Here is a 10,333-nt window from a genome sequence, read left to right on the forward strand (position 1 = left end):
GGACATAGCCTTCTCCTAAGCATTCTGGGAAATCTGGGATTTTCCTCTTTGGAGGTGCAAGACTCTTGGCTCACACCCTGGGAGACATAGCAGCTGACAAGACACATGGAACCACCCTGATGCAGAGACCCCTGCCAGCGCTGAGATGCTTCCAGTGCCAGTGGATCCAAGGGAGAAACCCACTGGCCTGTGATTTTCTACATTCAGCATCATTGCATGTGTTTTGTGAGTCTGAAGAGGACTTTATAGATTGATATCGGACATATGGGCCAATATGGGACTTATGGACTTGATCTGGAGTGGGCTGGGATGTTTTTTCAATGTTCAATTGCTCTTGTATACAAAGCTCTTTCTTATACACACAAGTGTTTCCATGGACTTGTTTCTCTGGTCTACCCAGTCTACCACAGCAAGGATGATACCTTGGGGACTGAGGTGCTCCTGACCCAAGCCATGCAGTTCTCCTTTGCCTCATATGCATGTGAAAGTTGGACATTGAATAATGAAGCTTGTAGGAGAATTGCTGCATTTGAATTGTGGTGCTGGGGAAGAACATTTAAAGTACCATGGACTGCTAAAAGGACAAACTGATCTTATTGGAAGAAGCCAGGCCAGAATGCTCCTTAGAGACAAGCATGGCGAGACTTCATTTCACATACTTCGGACATGTCAGGAGACACCAGTCCCTGGAGAAGGGCATCATGTTTGGTAAAGAGGAAGGCTCTCAGGGAGATGGATGGACGCAGTGGGTGCATCAATGTGCTCCGGCACAGGAGCAATTGCGAGGATGGCGCAGGAGTGTGCAGTGTTCGTTCTCTTGTGTGTAGCGCTGCTGTGGGTCGGAGGCACCTAACAACACCAGCATCCTCCTGCTGGTATGTTTTCCCATCTCTGTAATGATTGTTGGGGAGATGCTGTGGAAGCCATGACCGACATTTTCCCTCGGGTTTCACCCGGGCCAAGAGACTCCAACTTCACCCTAGGCCAAGGCCCATTGCACAGGGCAGAGGTCAGACATGCCTCCACGCTCCATTCTTCTTATCTTGTTCTGACACCAATTGTCTGTCCATCTCAAGGCACTCTAGTCCTGTGCTTGGCTTGATGCTCTATTGCGATAGCTCCGCAGAACTCTCATAATACAATCAGGGGTGGGTGGGTGTGGTGGTTAATTAGGGAAGTTAACAGGCTACCACAAGTCAGTATCAGAAAACATGAAGGGTAGAGTCCTATTGCCTACCGCTCTTCTCCGCCATGTTTGCATGCAAACTCCTTAACCTCTCAGCCCGATGGCCTCTGCCCTGCTTGAACAAGTGCCACCAAGCTGTTTTCTCACTGATAAATATCAAAGGGGCACCCCACTTTGCAAGCCAACCTTCTGCCTAAAGGTTGCTCCTCCATGGACTGGGAAACCCACCGCTCTTACCATCTTGGCTCTGCCCCTCTGCTTTCTCTCATGATTTGGTGCTGTGGCCCCCGGTGCCTTCATTGCCTGCCCCCTTCCGGCAGGGCTTAGGCGTGTGCTTCCACTGGAGGCTCAGCTTTGTTGGTGTCTGTGGGCCTCCCCCTCCTGTTTCTCGCTCTTATACCCAGCAGAATGGCAAAACTAACCAACTGCAAGCTAGTGCCCGCTACACCGTATTTGCATTATCTTACCCTGCCATTTGGTGGGAGTTTCAAAGACTATGGATAGAAGAGTCATATCAAGTAATTTCACTGCATCACACATATGAATCAGTAGTTACCTCTAGGGGCTTCATCAGATTCGTGTTTGCTTTCTTGGGTAAGAATACTTTAGAAGTGGTGGTGTGACGTTTTATCAAGAGGCACAAAATATCTAATTGGCATCTCTCGTTTTGCTTGTTAGTAGCCATTGATGGCCATTGCTTAGATCCAATATTTCTTCAGCATTTTGTGCAATAGTGATCATTGTAATTTTACAATTTTAAAAATTTGTTAGCCAGAATTCTATGAAAGGATAACATCCTCTTACAAATGATTTGCTTGCTCTGAGGCAGGGTAAGTGTTGATTCTTTCTTTTTATTTTTAGTTTCGGAAATAATAAGCTGGTTTTCGATCATTATCCAGAGTTGCCAATGAGATTTTTTTTGGTATCATTATGAACTCATGGATTCACAGAAATATGCATTTCAAGCATTAGCAAAAGATCACATCTTTAGCCCATGGGAACCTCTTCAGCTTGGCTTCAGAGTCTGGTTCTGGGCTAGAATAATCCAGATTCTCACTATAGGAGGCCAACTCGCTCAGACAAAGGAGTCCTGCATGGGTCAGCCAAGGTTGTTCTCAACAATGGGTTTTGGGCTAAAAACTCTCTGAAAAATCATTGTGACTGGGTCATCTACTTTCTACTTATTGTCCCGGGCTTGAAGGACAGCGGAGAACGCAGAACAGAATTTGGCCCCTGCAATTCACCCTACCTTCTAATAGCATTCTCTGATCCGCTGAGACAAACATTTTCATGGCTGAGCACCAATGGCGGCCTTGGCCCACTACGCTGTGGGGAGATCTTATATCACCACCATCATCATCAACACCAACACTAATATCATTGCTACCACCGCCACCATCATCATTATCAAACAGCTTCTGTTTATTGAGCACACCTGTGCGAACCAGGTGCTCCTCTAGGCACTTGCTGCACAATGGTTTACTGCGTAGGTTCCCATGCTTATTTGGCTTACACTCCCTTTTCAAAAAATAAAAAAATTACTCAGAGCCCTCCTGGCAACTGAAAATGTTTATTTCTATAGTCCAGAGTCCAAGATAAAATGTAGGCATCTGATTTTGCTGCCCCTGGATGGTTCTAGTTCCACCCAAGAGTGGTATCACACACTTTGGGTGATAAGTAAATTAGTATTTATTAGAGCTTTGAAAAGCTCTACAGTCCACTGCCATCGAGTTGATTGTGACTCAGTGACCTTAGAGGGCAGAGAAGAACTGTTTCATAGGGTTTCTGAAACGATAAACTTTTATGGGAGCAGACAGCCCCATCTTTCTCCCACGGAACAGCTGAGGGTTTGGACCATCAATGTTGCTGTTAGCAGCCTAATGCTTAACCCATGGTACCACCAGGATGCCTAACTCACAAAACAAAGTATCATTATCATTATCTCCCGGGACAGCTGGGAAAAGGAGGCTCAGAGAGAAGCAGTGACGACTGCTGGCCAGAGAAGGAGTCACTGTCCCACTGTGAATGTGGCCTTGGCTTTGTGCGAGAAACGGAGTCAAGGGCAGGTCTGGCTCACTGGGTCGGAGTCTGCAGACTCAGTTGACTTAGTCCTTCCCATCAAGGTCCTGTTTCCTGCCGCAAATAAGCTTCTGCTAAAGCAGGAAGGGAGCAGGAGGGGCGGTGGGACCCGTGCTACCCAGGGCTTGCTACCTGGGCTTCCTGTGCCCCACTTTCCCCTTCTGTAAAATAATATCAGAGAGAAAATACGAACCTCTACATCTTTCTTGAGACTTTTGTCAGGAAAAAGCAGTGCAAACCCACAACAACCCTCATCTATTTAATGCTTACGTCTCAGGCGCATTTCAGGTTCTTTGAACTATCTCAATCTTTATAACAACCTTGCAGGCTAGGTATTTTTATTCCTAATTCACAGATGAAGAGATGGAAGCTCATAGGGGCTGCATGGCTTCCCCAAGACCATTGAGGTAGGGAGTAGTAATTGAGCTAGGATTTGAACCCAGGACTCTCTGACTGATAAGGACTTTGTAATGGCACCGGGCAGGGCCATGTGATGGTGAGTGGTCAATTCTGCATGAAGAAAGAGTCTGGGCAATGCTGGTTCAACTGGAGCGAACGGGCCGGGGAGGGACAGCGGAGCTAGGGATGTAGCATTTGTCAGCGCATACAGTAGAGAAAGGAAGGGTGGGCTCTCGGGAGAGACGGTAGAGCTAGGGATGTAGCATTTGTCAGCGCATACAGTAGAGAAAGGAAGGGTGGCCTCTTGGGAGAGACGGCGGGTAGTGGCGGAGGCAGCACTCAGCGAACCATTGGGCATCTGCTCTGTGTCAGGCTCTGAGCTGGTCTCTGAGGCCCTGGGCCGGGCCCCGGTGGGGGAGAGCAGATAGCCAAGCAGACACCAGTCCTGTGCTGTTCTGCTCGAATGTGGATGTGGCATTCCGAAGAAACCAGGTGTTAGCAAAAAAGGAATTATGGAGACAATAGGTTCAGTGCAGAAGAAGAGGTTAGGGGCTAGAGAGTTTCATCCTCACCATCACAAAATTATTTTTCCTTCAGGAATGTCCATAATAAAGGTACGGTTACAGCTTTAAGTGTATGGCTATAAAGCCGTCACATCGAGAGCAAACCCAGCACTCCACAATCGTCCTGCCTTTGCTCAGCAGAAACAGCCTTTCTTCTTCGTGGCTCGCCAGCACACTGACCAGCTCTGACCATCACCTTGACTGTCCACGTCTAGACTTGTAAACGCTTCAAGCCCCTCTAAGCATCCTCAACACCGCACCCACTCCTCCGCCTCATCGGATCCCCTCTAGCAGATTCCTAGTCACCACTTGGTTACAACCTGCTAGTGGCGAAGTGGGTAACACACTGGGCTGCTAACCGCGAGGTCCCCAGTTTGAAGTCACCAGGTGCTCATAGGGAGCATGGCGAGGCTATCTCTTCCCGTGAAGCTTTGCGCCTTGGAAACCCCGAGGAGCAGTTCTACAGGCTAACTGTGAGTTGGAATTGACTTGCTGCGAGTGGGTTTTTTCTCCTTCTGATGAACAGATGACATATTTAATTTACAGTCAGAAATCCCAACCTCAGGAACATTTTGGTTGGGTGTGAGAATAGTAATGGGAGTTTGCAGGGCAGTATTGCCTTCAAGGTGGCAGTGAGGCAGGCTGAGCACCCTGGTCTTCACTATTACCCAGAAACCCGGGCTAGTGAAGTGCTCTCCGGTTTTCCAGGATCACCCCGGGAAAAGAAATGGGGGAAAGAGTTGGGAATTATTCAGAAAGTTTTATGGGCCAGACTTGGATGTAGTGCACATCAATTCCTTCTACATTCCATGGATACATCTAACTGCAAGGAAGTCTCGGTGCACCTGCCCAGTGGATCAGAGGTGTTGAGCCAGGAAGCTTTGCCTGGGATCTGAGGTTCATGGGGACATTGAAGGGCATCTGAAGGGGACTGCTGAGATCAGAAAGTGCCAGGGGATTGATGGGCGTACTTCAGGTGCAAGGTTGGAGGTCTGTGAGGAGGCAAAAATGGCTGTGAAAGACCAGGTAGGGCTATTGCAGAGGTCCTGTAGAGGTCCAATGGTGACGGCACCAGAACTCAGTTCTAGCTATGGAGAGGAGAAATTGCTTCTAGAGAATTCATTCTAGTAATTTCATTACTTAGAAAACGTGCTGTTCCATGATCCAGTGCTCAAGGCTGCTCAAGGAAAATGAACCAGGCCATGTCTGTTGGGAGCATACACTCCATTTATGTGCAAGAAACCGGCAAAGACGCCCTTAGAGGTCAAAACCTTGGGGCCATAGTTATCCTAGAGGGGCCTTTTATGCCATCTTTTTTTTGGATGATGGGGAGAAACTGGAAGTTTTCCATGGCTACACTACATGGGCTAAAAGGCAGAACAATTAGCTCAAAAGACGACAACTGGGAAGGTAGAGGTGGGCTTAGGAACGACTACGTCTATGGACTTGAACACTTCCAGTTCCTGGGTCATGACCAGCCCCTCCCCTTGGCCCCGGCCCCGCTGGATCTTTCTGGTTCCCACCAGCTACTCTGAAGGAAGAACGTCAGGCTCTTCTCAGTGACTCTTGTGAGCTATCGGTGTGGCCTGGGCACCCTCAGCTCGGCCAGTCACTTACACCACAGTCTTTACTGCCTGGGCGTTCTGGGCCAGGACCCTGAAGACCGGTTGGGACAAAGCCAGCCTATTGCCTTTGTTCTCTCTGGTTCCTGATCCCAGTCCTCCAAAGTCTCGTAATGGACCACACAGACCTCGACTGAACCTCAGCTGTAGACAGACTGCTGAAAGCCTGCTTTGTACTAGAGTGAGCAGAGAGGAGGCATTTGGGATTTTGAGTTCCAATTTCAAGCCTTGTGCCCCCCTAAAGGAGTTACTTCTCCTTTTTGGGGGGTCTTAGGAGCCCTGATGGTATAGTGGGTTACACGTTATGCTGCTCACCACAAGGTTAGGGGTTCAAATTCCCCAGCTGCTCCATGGGAGAAAGAGGAGGCTTTCTTCTCCTGTCACTCCTTACAGTCTTGGAAACCCACAGGAGCAGTTCTACCCTGAGTCAGAACTGACTTGATGGTGGTGAACTTGGAGTTGGTTTTGGGGGATTCCTTTGGAGTTGGGAGGACCTGTGTTGTATGATTCTGTGCAGCTGAGAAATCTCACAGATGCAGTACCTGCCAGAGCGGGGCTCACTGGTATCTAGAACAACCCATATCTTCTCTAATTAGCAGAGTGCTCCGTTCATGGCCTTGGGCAGCAGCAAGGCGCCATGTTCTTTGCTTTCTGGTTTGCGCTGCTTCTCGTTTGATCTTTTTTGTATCTCTCTCCAAGGAAACCGGGGCCCACAGCGGGAGGAGACCCAAGGCGCGCACACAGCCTGCAAGGGAGGCCGAGCTGCTGCAACAGCCGGAGCGCAGGCTGAGCAGACGTCTTCTCACCAGCTCTGTCAGCCCTGTGACCTTCAGCTGCTCTGAGCCTGCACCTTGTCCAGCACAATGGGCCTCCTGAAAACTGTGGGCCCTTTTGTTTCCCGGACCCTTAGCTTTCGCCATTTTGGGGAAATCTTAGATTTCCAACACCCTTCCCCTCACCTTTTTTTCTTGTTCCACAGGCTTTTCACACCACAGTGTCAGCGCGTAGTCTGCTGCAGTTCTCCATTTCTACAGCGAGAGTGCAGGGCCCAGGGCACAAGTCAGACCCCAGGAACCAACCCACCCCTGGCCCACTCAAAGGAAACCGTGAAGTGACCCCGAGAAGCGGCCCCATGTGGTTTCAGAGTCCCTGGAACCTATGGCAGGGTGGCGGGCAGAACCCTGCACGGAGAGTTGGAGGACAGGGGTGCAAGCCCAGTGCTGTCACTCAGTGGCTGGGTGACCCTGGACCCACCGTGTTTCCTCTCTTGGCCCGACTGAGGGGTCTGCCAATAGAGGGTCTGGCCAGGGAAAACTCTGGCATGCTGAATGGCTAATTTTATTTTAATTTTTGGTGTCAGGGGAGGAGTAGCTGGGGCCTGGATAGGATGTGATGAATGAAGATTCTTAATGAGAAGTGGAAATAATTGGCGGTTGAGAGGGGTGCTTGGGAGCAGAGGGATAGGATCCACGGCAGGCTCTATTTTCCAGCAGATTAAGCTCGGAGCAGTGGCCCACGTCTCTGAAATATGAAGAAAAAAGGAGATGACAGAATCGCGTAAAGCAACATTTGTCAGCCAAGTGGTGCAGACTCCCAGGGATTTGTTCTTGCTCTCTCTCAAAGGTGAGGAGTTCACAGCCTTCAAGGAAATACGGGGTCGTGGATGGATTGAGGGACCCCTGGCCTGGTGGCCTGGGGCTTTCCAGTCCCCATTTCCTGATTATCTCTGCCTAGGATGGCCACTGCTGGGAGTGTGAAAATCATCCAGCGTGGACGCTCCCCCCACCCCCACTGCCAGGGGACACTGTCACCAAGTGAGAGGAGCAGAGTTCTGGTCCTGGTCCTGAGGGTGTGTCCCGTTGGGAGGGAGGCAGATATGATTAAGGGGACTGCCAGTTCAGGACAGGATGCCAAGTGTCCCATTTTAGACCATGGGTGTGGGTAAGGTGATAACCTTACCCTGTCCTCGCTCCTCCACATTTGTTTATTAAGCCAATATTTTTTGAGTATCTGTCACATACCTAGCATTGTGCTGGTGCGGGAGGTGGGCAGGAGTCCTGCCCACAATATATGAAGTACCTCCTCTTTCACAGGCTCCTCTCTACCCCAGTCCAGAGAACAGGATGCAGAGACCAGAGGCCGCACTGCAACCCCGTCCTCTCCTAATCTAGAGGAATACCACCTCCTAACATCACCCCCATCACCCCTCCCCACTCTGAGCCAGTCCAGACAGCCACCAGGATCCCAGGCTCAGCCTCCTTCCTGGTCTTCCAGTCCAGGGTCCACATAGTAGCCAGGACGACCCTCCTAAAACACAGACACGCCACTCTCTTGCTCAGCATGCTTCCGCGGCATCTTTTTGCCCTCAGCAGAAAGAACAAGGTCTTTTGCTCGGTCAAGCGGGGGGCCCCCCCCACAATGGGGTCTTGCTGGGGCCAGCCTCCTCACCGTCACTCTGTACTCGACCATTCAGGCCTGGTCGTTTCAAGCCTCGAGGCTTTGCTGTGTGCCGGTCGTCTGCACTCTTCTGAGCTCCACCTTCTCCGTGAAGCCCTTCCTGAGAGCCCAAGCCTTTCCTCGGCTGTGGACACAGACTTCGAGACAGGAAGCCGCCCTCCATGGTCGCCAAGGGAGCACGACACAGGCCCTCCTTCCTGGAGCTCTGAGACCAGCACAGAGCACTGGGTCAAGGCCACGAGGAGACCTTGTGTGCCCTATGGGACCCAAGGGCGTGGGGCTTCAAGGAGGGGCTCGGTGGTTAGAGTAGGGGAGGTGAGAGCCAGGGAGAACCAGAGACGAGAAGGGAAGGGGTGAAGGCCCAGAGGGCAGAGCAGCCTGTGCAAGGGTGTGGGGCCAGGCCAGGTGTGACCGTGCAGCTGGTCTGGGGAGGGGCAGTAGGTAAGGAGGAGGATTCGTTCAGCCTGCCTTGACACTGGGGGTGGAGACCAGGTCTCCCTGTCTTGCAGAGCGGGTGCCTACTGAAGGAAGCCGCTTGCATGTGAATTTGGCACCTCTCGTTTAGTCCTTGCGTTGCCATTCAATGTAAGGAAGCAGACCCCAACTTCTGGGAATCCGTAGGACCCAAGTTAATGGCCAGGCTTCAACTCAGGTTCCCCGATCCCCAATTAAGCCCCGCTCCCCGCTCCTCCGCCCCACATTTCAAGGTCAGGTTATGGCAAGTGAGGCAGCCAGGGTGCAAAATCCAAGGCGGCTTCGTGTGACCCAAGAGTATTTTCCGCCTTAGGCACCTTGCTTGTCGTTCCCTAGTCCCTGCCTAGTATGACCTACACCCTTCTCTTTGTGCTACCGCACTTCTCCGCAGCAGAGGCGGCAGGCTGCACGGAGCTGCAACCAGGCTTCACTTTGCTGCTAACCAAGTGGGAGGCATTCAGTTAATGGCCCAACAGGTGAAATCCATCCAGTTAAAGTTATTGCCCTCTCCTTCCCTGCCCACTTCGGAAGCTACCCGGGCGGCATCATCTGTTCTCACTCATCTGCTTGGTTCATGAGCCTCCGAGGCCCACTTTTAGCCCCTGGGCCGCCGGGTACAGGACTAGAGGAATGGGGCAGGGAACTCTCTTCATGCCATCCTAGACCCCGGGGTAGCTGCTTTCAGTCCCGGGGTAGGAAAAAGGCCAGGACTCAGAGCGAGATCCGTGGGTTCAAGTCTTCGCTCTGCCACCCCCAGGTGCTCCCCTAGCTTCTCAGGGCCTGACTATAGGTTGATGGGAAACTTCCTTTCCAAATGGAACAGAAATGAAAAATTAGAATTATTGCTAGGATTTCAGAAACAGGCACTCTGCATTTATCGCCTTATGGTCTTTTAAAGTGTGTGCCCTTACCACCTTTGCTGTCCCTGGCCCCACTGGGAGGATGGAGACACGGAAGGCTTCAGGAAGGGAAGCTCACATAGCCAATCGGAGCGAGCTGGGCTTAAACCAGGCCGTCCAGCTCTGGGTCCATGCTCGGAACCACAGCACTGTTTTCACTTCTGGGTCTTCCCTCATGTCTCTTTAGATGCTCATTAACAATGCTTAATTGCATGCCAGCCACTTTGTGTAATTTTTTCCTTTGGTTCTTTCTGGGTGATGGAGGTTATTCATCCCACATACAGACGAAGACACTCAGTGGTGTCCTGGTTGCATGTTGGACTGCAGTCCTAAAGATCAGCAGTTCAAAATCACCAGTGGCTCTGAGGGAAGGAACAGACTCTCTACTCCCTGAATAGTTACACTCTCAGAATCTCACAGGGGCAGCTCTATAGATGAGAAAATTGATACTTACCCAGGGGTATGTAGCTAAGAAGTAGATGGTCAGGATTCAAACCTAGATCTACTTCCAAAATAATAACAGTACTATTCCATAATCTCCTACAATATTTGGGGTTGACAATGGTGAATACACGCCTAGTGGTGACAGCTTGACACCAGCCCTGCGGTTAAGACCACCAGTGTTTCACCGTGACCCTGGCTCTGATCTATCTT

The sequence above is a fragment of the Echinops telfairi genome, unplaced genomic scaffold (genome assembly GCF_000313985.2).
Source record: "Echinops telfairi isolate 266 unplaced genomic scaffold, ASM31398v2 ScPeMD7_443;HRSCAF=831, whole genome shotgun sequence".
NCBI classification, from domain to species: Eukaryota; Metazoa; Chordata; class Mammalia; order Afrosoricida; family Tenrecidae; genus Echinops; species Echinops telfairi.